Source organism: Mytilus galloprovincialis, chromosome 1, assembly GCF_965363235.1.
Source record: "Mytilus galloprovincialis chromosome 1, xbMytGall1.hap1.1, whole genome shotgun sequence".
NCBI lineage: Eukaryota > Metazoa > Mollusca > Bivalvia > Mytilida > Mytilidae > Mytilus > Mytilus galloprovincialis.
This window is the reverse complement of record NC_134838.1, coordinates 117,821,253-117,832,279: the sequence shown is the minus strand read 5'-3', so window position 1 is coordinate 117,832,279 and position 11,027 is coordinate 117,821,253. Positions and strand designations below refer to the sequence as shown.

At 30.4% G+C, this 11,027-nt stretch overlaps 1 protein-coding gene across 1 annotated transcript in view; it reads right to left on the bottom strand.

Moving 5' to 3' along the window:
* Positions 1-11,027, bottom strand: part of LOC143054309 (eukaryotic translation elongation factor 1 epsilon-1-like) — a 228,125-nt gene that overhangs the window by 195,869 nt on the left and 21,229 nt on the right. The window lies entirely within an intron of this gene.

Genomic DNA, 11,027 nt, shown 5'->3' with positions numbered 1-11,027 from the left:
ATTTAATTAATTTTATACGCCATACGATTACGGGTCGGTAACACTTATGACCGGACAATTTGGACAGTGCAATGAAATTAGTTTTTAAACAATATTTTAGTATTTCAATTGTTAAATGTATATTTAGGTTTTGCATTTATTTTATTATTCTAGACTTTGTCGTAAATTTAGGCTTAAGTGTTTTACACAGATTATGTGTCATAATCTTGGACAAAGGTCTTAAATGCATTTACTCTATTTATTTCATTATTTATTCTCTGTGGCAGTTTGGACTATAATTTACAAATACGTGTCGGACACTAATTACTCTTTTATTCTATTGTTATTTCTAATTTGTCATCTGTTAATCTTCTTAATCCTTTAATTGCTTGTGCTTATATATATATATAATTGTTATTGTTTGTATGTTACTGTACATTTAGTTTGGAGTTTGTTGTTCGGTCTTTCCGGACTGCTGAAATAAAAGTTTTCATGCTGAGTGGCAGCCCTGGCAGCCCAGACTAGTAGAATTGCTCTCGGGCCTGTAAAAATCATATCTATAGGCCAACAGAATCTAACTAAAAAAATTTAAAAATTGAGCCTGGGGCCTGTAGATTTAATACTTCATCGTGAAGACTGTTTAAGGAGCGAAATCTTCCTTCTTGATTTACATTTAGCCGGAACGCCATTTTACCCGGCTATACACTTATCAATTCAAAGTTTTAAAAAGTTTTGGAATTTTCGATTTTTTGGAATTTTGATCAAAGTTTTAAAATATCAAAATTCCAAATTGTGTAAAAGTTTTAAAGTTTTGAAAAAATGCAATTGAATTTGAGTTTATTCCAAAATTAGTATACGAAATGTGATTATGAGAGAAAATTGATGCATACCGTTACAAAAATAAAAAATAAATATGTGTTTCCACCTTTATCTGCTATTCAGTTTTCTTTGATATCTACCTGACAATAAAGATATTTTTTCAGTTTCAGAGCGAAATACGAAACGCAACATGCGTATGGGTCCGGGTAACACTTATCAATTCAAAGTTTTAAAAAGTTTTGAAATTTTCGATTTTTGGATATTTTGATCAAAGTTTTAAAATATCAAAATTCCAAATTGTGTAAAAGTTTTAAAGTTTTGAAATTTTAAGCAAACAATTAAAATATCAAAATTCTAAATATCGTTTTTAAATTCATAGTTTGGAAATTTGATCAAACTTTAAAAATACTAAACCTAACGTGCAATTTTGATTATTTCACTTTTTGAAAGTTTAATTTTTTTTTAATTTTTGATTGAAAAATAAAAAATACAAAAGGGGCGAAAAGAGGGGTACCCGTAAGCACGGCCCTGATTATAATTATTCTTAGCTAGGAATAAATAGCAAGAAATATATCTAATCATTTTTAATTACGAAATAAATAATTAAAAGAAGAAGTCGTTTTATAAAATATATAAGACATCACATGGGATAACAGTATCCTGAAATTTTAAGGATGTTAAATTGAGAATGGAAATGGGGAATGTGTCAAAGAGACAACAACCCGACCATAGAACAACAGCAGAAGGTCACCAACAGGTCTTCAATGTAGCGAGAAATTCCCGCACCCGGAGGCGTCTTTCAGCTGGCCCCTACACAAATATATACTAGTTCAGTGATCATAATGAACGCCATGCATACTAAACTCCAAATTGTACACAAGAAACTAAAATTAAAATAATACAAGACTAACAAAGGCCAGAGGCTCCTGACTTGGGACAGGCGCAAAAATGCGGCGGGGTTAAACATGTTTATGATATCTCAACCCTCCCCCTATACCTGTGCATCTATTAAAAAAATATAAAATCTATTTAAACTGGCATCAAATAAGTTGATTTCAATCTCTAATATACATGATATAAGATTAACGTTTGAGATAAATAATTCAGAGCTATTTGGTGTCCCCAGTGCCCAACATTTAGAAGTAACAGTGAAAACTGACCAACTCGCAGTAGGCCAAATTATGGAACGCCGACACTGTCTTATTATGACATTTCTCATTATATGATGTTCATTTGCCTGTATATGATGTTATTTTACCCTTATATGATGTGCAAATGACATTATATGATGTGCACTTGTCCTTATATGATGTACACTTGTCATTATGTGATGTGAACTTGTCCTTATATGATGTACACTTGTCATTATATGATGTGAAGTTGTCCTTATATGCTGTCCAAACACATTTATATGAGGTACAAACATCTTTATATCATGTCCACAATTCATTATATAATGTGCTTTCTCCATTATGTCATGTGATTGCGTCCTTATATTATGTGATGCTTTCCTTATACGATGTAGAAACGGCATAATGTTTGCACATCATATAAGTTCATTCGCACATCATATAAGTACATAAGCACATCATATAAGTATATTTGCACATCATATAAGTATATAAGCACATCATATAAGTATATATGCACATCATATAAGTATACATGCACATCATATAATGATGTGTTGTACATCATATAATGATGTTTGCACATCATATAATGATGTTTGCGACATCAAATAATGATGTTTGTACATCATATAAGGATGTTTGCACATCATGTAAGGATATTTGCACATCATATAATGACAATTGCACATCATATAAAGGTAAATGCACATCATATAAAGAAAATGGTCATAACAAGACAGTGTTGGCGTTCCATACCAAATAGTATTAATCAGTGATAATGGACGTCATACTAAACCCCCGAAATATAACAATAAGTACAATTAAATTCATACAAGACTGAAAAGGCCAGAGGCTCCTGAATTTGGACAGGCGCACAAATGCGGCGGGTTTAAAATGTTTCGTTTCACAACCCTCCCCCTATACCTCTAGCCAATGTAGAATAAACAAAAGCTAAGCACTAACAATTTTATCGAGTTTTTCATCGCTACTTATCACATTATTTGGCTCAAAATTTAAAACTAACAGGCATGGGGAAAATCTGGATTCAGAATATCTTTTTGTCCTCTTCTTGCACAGAATTTTTTTTTCTTAAAAAAAAATGGGGATCAGAATAGTTGTATGTACCATTTTTGAAGCCCCTCGTAGAAGTATCCAAGTAAAAAAAAGTGTCACCTCAGTGACAATATTTGTATATCAGATTCCCAAAAAGATTACCATTTATCGCTGATATAAACTTTTGAAAATAATTTTCAATTTCAAAATGCCGACACCTACAAATGGATAGATGGGCGTTTAATGTACAGCGTCAATTATTATATAAGTATGCAGGCTGGAAATACTGTTAATGGTATACGTTTATATATGAATGTGCAAGTTCAGCTTTTACAAAACCAGAACGATGAGTTTGATGTTAACGTTTACTTTATTTGGCCTTTTTAAATTTTAAATTTTTTAATGACTTTATTTGCCTTTTTAATTTAATTTTACTTGAGCGTCACTGATAAGTCTTTTGTAGACGAAACGCGCGTCTAGTGCAAATACAAAATTTACATCCTGGTATCTATCTGTGATGAGTCTATGTAGATGTCTTATAACAGTAACCTGGCTCCAAGCTACAAATAGTTGATCTTACTCTTAATTTCAGTGTTAAAAAGATTTTAAAAAACTCCCACATTCCAGACTAGCACAACGTTCATTGCGACACCATGAATTAAGTATTCCTACCGTACCAATACTTAGAACTGAAATCATTGATACAAGGCAATATATGATCGTCATGCAATCGATAAAAAAAGAAAACAAAACGTCAAAAGTTAAGACTGAAGTGCTTTTCTGAATCTACCATCTTCAGGAACGCTCAAAACTGAATATTTAAGGCCAACAATTTATAAAGAATAGAAAATATAGTTGATTGTAAAGTTTAAAATGATTGTTCAAAATTACATGGAATGATATATTCATCTGCCGACATGACTGCAGAAAGTAAGAAGTTGTAGAGCAAAACAGACAAAAATAAAATCAAATGAGATAATACAACGTGTATTGAGCCATTTTATTGCTTAAAGTTCAGTAGAAAATATATATATATGTTGTGTACAAGATGTAAGTTTGTACAAATTATAATTTGTACAGGGTTTTTGTACAAGTTATAAGTTTTTTGACACCTACCTTCTTGCAACAAGTGATACAGGTTAATCTTATAAAATGTACTAGTGTAATGTTTTAAATTCAAAAAAACATACTTCAACCTAATATTTAGTGCTATTCTCCTTGTCTTCAAACTGGAAATGAGGATACCTGAATGGTTTAAATTCTAATTTTAATTTTTTCCTTATACAATATTCATATCCATGCAAAATCTTTGTGTGGTCTTATAATGTTATTGTATCAATGCTCAGTATTAGACTGTATCATAAAGTTGTGAATATATGACAGAAATATGCGAAGCAAAAGATTATGTGCTCGCATCATCCTTTTTAGCTCACCTTTCCAAAAAGAAATGTGAGCTTTTGCCATCACTTGGCGTCCATCGTCGTCCGTCCGTCGTCGTCCGTCCGTCGTAAACTATTTCAAAGATCTTCTCCTCTGAAACTACTGAACCAATTCAAACCAAACTTCATCTGATTGATTCCTAGGGTATTAAGAATAAAGTTTGTGTTTTAATTCCCATTTCATCAAAAACATGGCCGCCATGGCTAAAAATAGAACATAGGGGTAAAATCAGTTTTTAGCTTATAACTCAAAAACCAAAGCATTTAGAGCAAATCTGACATGGGATAAAATTGTTTATCAGGTCAAGATCTATCTGCCCTGAAATTTTCAGATGAATCGGACAACCCGTTGTTGGGTAACCGCTCCTGAATTGGTAATTTTAAGGAAATTTTGCTGTTTTTGGTTATTATCTTGAATATTATTATAGATGTAGATAAACTGTAAACAGCAATAATGTAATGCTTGGAGTATACAATGTTTTTTTATACTTTCATCATAAATTATATTATGAACACGAGACAAACGAGACATTTCAGTGTGTCCACTCTTGTTTTTGCTTTTGAAGAAGATGTGACAGAATCGAAGAACCATTTATATAAATTGAAAACCCAAAATAATCATTGATGGAAGATTTAAGCAAAAAATTTAAGGTGAGCGATTCAGGCTCTTGAGAGCCTCTTGTTTGTTCAGCAGGTCATTAAACACTGATAACTTGTACACAAATTCTGTACAAATTATAATTTGTACAACATTACAACTTGTACACAACATATACATACTCAACCTAACCATACTATTTGATTTAATGCGATTTGGTCAGTTTTTACTGTTGCTCCTAAAATATGGGTGCTGGGAAAACTAGCAAGTAAAATGGTCATTATCAGAGCCGTGCGTCTTGTTTTAAAATGAATTCTCTTCTTTTGAGAAATATCTATTTTGGCATCCAATTTTTCGACAATTACAACTGTCTGCCGCCCTGTGTTTTTTTTTATACATTAACTTTTGAGTATCAGTATGTTTTCATTTCATCTTGTTTTGATTCGTTCTGCTTTTATTTCGTTTCGCAGTTTACAGGTACCCCTCTTTTCGCCCCTTTTCTATTTTTGATATCTTAATCGAAAATTTAAAAATCAAACTTTCAAAAACTGAAATAATCAAAATTACACGTCAGGTTTAGTATTTTAAAAATTTGATCAAATTTCAAAACTATCAAATTTAAAAACGATATTTAGAATTTTGATATTTAAATTTTTTGGTTAAAATTTCAAAACTTCAAAACTTTTACACAATTTGGAATTTTGATATTTTAAAACTTTGATCAAAATATCCAAAAATCGAAAATTTCAAAACTTTAAAACTTTGAATTGATAAGTGTTACCCGGACCCATACGCATGTTGCGTTTCGTATTTCCCTCTGAAACTGAAAAAAATATCTTTATTGTCAGGTAGATATCAAAGAAAACTGAATAGCAGATAAAGGTGGAAACACATATTTATTTTTTATTTTTGTAACGGTATGCATCAATTTTCTCTCATAATCACATTTCGTATACTAATTTTGGAATAAACTCAAATTTAATTGCATTTTTTTAAAAGTTACAATTTTTTTAATATTAATCATAATTGTAATAATTTTATAAATTTAATGTTTAATTATAATAAAGACTAATAATTCTTATATGATTTGCATATTAGGAAAAACGTTGATATGATTGGTCGAGAGGACTTCCGGTAGTTTCTTCCTTGTATTGGAGTTCGTCAGGGTGAAAATCTTTCCCCTTTTTTGTTTTCCATATTCTTAAAAGACTTGGAAGATTAATTACTCCAAGGAATTTCATGTTTTACCTCTAGACTTAATTAAAGAAAAATGTTATAATGAATTACATGTAATTTTTTCAGAAATTTTCCTTTTGTTGTATGCAGACGATGCTGTTTTTTTGCTGATGATTATGATGAAATGCAAAATGCTCTCAAAATGTGAAAATTATTGCGAAATATGGAAGCTTAGCAGTGGCGGATCAAGAACTTTTTGTAAAAAGGGGGGGGGGTGGGGCGCTCCAGTCACGCTTCAGTAATTCCTTATATAATCAACCAAATTTTCACACGAAAAGGGGGGGCGACCCTCAGGCCCCCTGGATCCGCCTATGCTTAGTGTAAATATTGGTAAAACTAAAGTGATGTTTTTTAGCAGAAGAAAAGCGAGAACAGATCTTGATTTTAAACTTAATGGTACATCTCTTGAAATTGTAGATAGCTATACATACCTTCGTCTTTTGCTAAATTATAATGGACCATTTGTTTGTTTAAAGAAAAAAACTAGTAGAACAGTCGTAAAAAGATTTTTTTGCTGTTTAAACAAAGATTATAAATTTACATTTACCCATTGATCTACAACTTAAATTGTTTGAATATCTTGTATAACCTATTTCATTTTATGGATAAGAAATATGGGGATTTGAAAACATTGATATATATAATTGAAAAATTGCATCTACAATGTTGCAAGAGAATTTTAAATGTGAGATCTATAAAATTGAGAATGGAAATGGAGTATTCCATGTTTTATGATATATGGAGAATAAGGAAGGTTTCTGCTAGAATTAAAAGTAAAGTTAAGAATGATATCGTTTTGGAGTAGAAGGGCTAAAATGAAAACAAAGTAACTGAGTAGTTCTATGTATAAGCTTATTTTTAAATTATATACTGATGATATTTGTGAATTTAAATTTGGGTCATTAATTAAATCTATATTGGACAACTTAGGATTATGTTATATGTTTTTCAACCAACATTTTGATTATTTAACTATCAAACCTGTAATAAACAGATTCTTCAAAATAAGTTTCTTCAAAAATTTGTAAGGGTTCCGCGGAACCCAGTGTCTCGCCTACTTTTGCTGTTAATTGCAGACTCAACAAAAATGAGAAAAAATAATAAAGATATTCCTCTTGCTACTATCTTTTAATTGTAAGAAGCTTCTGTCCAAGTTTGGTAAAAATCCTGGATAGTTTATGAATATAATCAATGTTTTAAAAACTTTCTCAGAGTGAATGTATTGTTTACTGGTAGAAAATTAAGTCCATTTATAAATAAAATACGGAAAATTAGGGTTTTAATTTTACAAAATTTACTTCTAGATACTATCTTATGATCATAAACAAGCTTCTGTCCAACTTTGGTACAAATCCAGGATAGTTAAAGACGGTTATTAAAATTTTAAAAACTTTAACCACAGAGTGAATAAATGTGGACGCCGACGGAATGTAGGATCGCTGAGAACATGCAATCGGAAAATTCCTGTGGAAACTGGCAGATGGTACAACATCGCTAGAACCGATATCATATGCACTTTATTTAATGAATGTATTGGTGATGAATATCATTATTTATATGTATGTAATAATAGCACTATTACTGAACTTCGAAAGAAATATATACCGAAATATTATACAACATACCCATCTGTACTGAAAATGCAAAGGATGGTGTCATTGTGTCACTGTCATTTATTGCACATTTTAGCTATATTTATTACGAAACTATCTACCTTCATTTAGTAAGATGTATGTATCTTACAAGTTTTATTATCTTTAGAAAGTACACTTTTGTTATTAGTTACCTGTCTATTCTGTCATTTATTGTATTTGATTTGTAATTTGTCCTCATGTAACACATATTTTGTGTCTAAATGTAAATAAAGAATTGAATTGAAAAAGTATGATATATATGTTACAGTAAATAGATGAAATTAGGAATTACATGTAAATACTAAAATTTAGGAATTACATGTAATCCCCAATGCACTTAGTAAATACAAGTAATTCCTGAAACGTCCCAGGTATTACCAGTAATTACTAATTTTAAAATGATTTTTTACACCTATTTACTAACTGTTATAACAATGTCGTAATATGGTCAGCTGATCAAAAGTTATGGTAATACCAACTATAGAAGATTAGTGAGTACTCTTAAAAAGTGATTAGCCTAAAATGTACCTTTTTGTTATAGGAGCATTAGCTATGAGATATACAAAAAATAAAAAAAGATTTTTTTTTTGTTCAATCATTAATGAAAATGATATAGTGAAATTATATTTTAAGCAGTCAATCTGGTACTGGTGCACTTGCAAGTGAATAATTGGACGTCAATGAATACGTATGCACGTGACCTTTAATTTAACCCCTAGCTGGAGATATGTTACCGATGTATTATATACTTTGATGTTAGTAGCAGGATCAACAAAAATGGGAAAAAAATATTAAAATTTTCCTCCAGATACTATCTTTTGACTAGTACTGTAAGAAGCTTCTGTCCAAATTTTGTTAAAATCCAGGATGGTTTATGAAATCTAATAAATGTTTAAAAAAAAAATGCAGAGTGTATGTAAAATTACTTGGGGAAAAAAAACGAAGTCCATTTATAATTAAGGAATATACGAAAAAGGATTTTTTTTTATACAAACTCCACTTCTGGGTATTATCTTATGATCATAAACGAGCTTCTGTCCAAGTTTGGTAGAAATCCAGGATATTTTGAGAAAGTTATTAAAATTCTAAAATCTTTAACCACAATGTGAATGTAATGTTAACTGACATAAAAACTAAGTCCATTTATAAGTAAAAAACAGAAAAAATAATTTTATTTTTACAAAAATTACTTCTTGAAAATGATCTTATGATCATAAACAAGCTAGAATCTGTTCAAATTTGGTAGAAATCCAGGATAATTTAAGAATGTTATCAAAATGTAAAGAACTTTAACCACATAGTGAATATGTGTGGACGCTACTGACGACAGAATGGTTTGCTATGTCTCCCTTTTGCGACAATAGTCGCAGTTTCGACAAAAAGAAACAGAATGACAACATTGAAAGTAAAACAAAAGGGATGGACCAATTAGTTGACTTATACGATCCACAAAAAGATGATTTTTATACTAGTAAAAACGATGATAAAATTTTGCTGCAGGTTTATGAGCTTAAGTTTGGAGGTCTTGAAAACTCATAAAAAGAGAAACACAGAAATATGAAATGTGACTCTTAACACCATCAAAGTGTATAAATTTGTTGTGAAGAATGTTAGCATCATCGCAACAGTCTGACAAAAGAAGTGTTAAATAAACCCATTTTGTAAAAGGAATTTAACTTGTGGCATTGGGCAAGTATGCCTGATGGAGATTTTGATTTAAAGAAATTATGAGATTTTAAGCACTATCAAGATTATTCAACCAAATTTGGCATTATCGAATGTCTATCAGCAAAAAGAGGTGACGAAGTTGCCTACAAACTTCTCACAATTTAATGCATTTCTCAATAGTGGATTGATATCATTGTCTTGCATGCGGAAAATGATTTTTAGGGAGTTCCAAAACTGTTAAAACAACCATTTTCCAGTTTCAGTTACAAACACTAAATAGTATACACTTTTGATGTGCCTTATATTCCGTAATCCTTAATTAAGTAAGCCCTTAAATACATATCCTTTAAAAATTTATTTTCTTATTTTGTATCTTGAATTATATCTTTAATTTTATAACAAAAATATCAAGTTAGCAAATAGCTGTAAAAATGACCAAGAAAATCAGTGAATACCAGTAATCACTGAAACAACTAGTAAATACATGTAATTACTAAATTGGCTAGTAATTACAGGTATTTACTGAAATGTTTAGTAATTACGTGTAATTTCTAATTTCACCTATTTACTGTAACATATACATATATATATATATATATATATCTTTATTACCAAAGTCTATATAAACTATAAGTACACATTTGAATTACATCAGGACAGCATCCATTATACAAGAAGTCCATTACTAGTAATGGAATTCTGATAATACATACAATACATACCCCAAAATGCAACCTATGCGACAGAATAGACGAAGGTGTTGTAGTAATACATAAACATTGTTTTGATATTTTGGTTCTTAACTTAAAAGATACACAGCTCTTTTATTTTTGTGTGTACTCATTACATCGATGTTTTTTCCCCAATAATATGGCTTAATATAAATTGTTCTAAAACCTTGAAAAAATAGACAGAGGCATGTTTTTCACAAAATGTCAGGCCGCGATTCTAAATTGTTTGCATCTAGACAGTTCAAGTTGTCTTTTTCGTATAGACACTTATTAAATCATTAATTTTATATAGTAAATACTCTTCCGCTGTCTGTCTGAGTTTACATTACGGTATTAGTTGACTTTATAGACGCGGTCCAAGTTAACTTATTGATAGTATGAGTCCATGCAGTGTGTGCCTTTAGCCACTATAGCCATATATGCCCAAGTCTAGTAAAAATTTTATTCTGACAAACACATGTAAAATTGTATTATATACGTTTCTGATTCGAAGGCTAGTGAAAGTTAAGTTGGATTTTGTTTACTTTATCTAGCAAAAATGCTGAAATTTCTGTTTGACACAGACTACGAGTTGGGTTCTTATATCGTCCTAGTTGTCTTCTGTCTTACACCTGTACAAATCAGTACAGATAACTTTATCAACCAACCAGGGTGCATCTAAATTACGATATTATACATGTAATTATTTATTTTATTTAATTGAATTTTTTTTTTAAAGAGGATTGCCAACAGCCAGA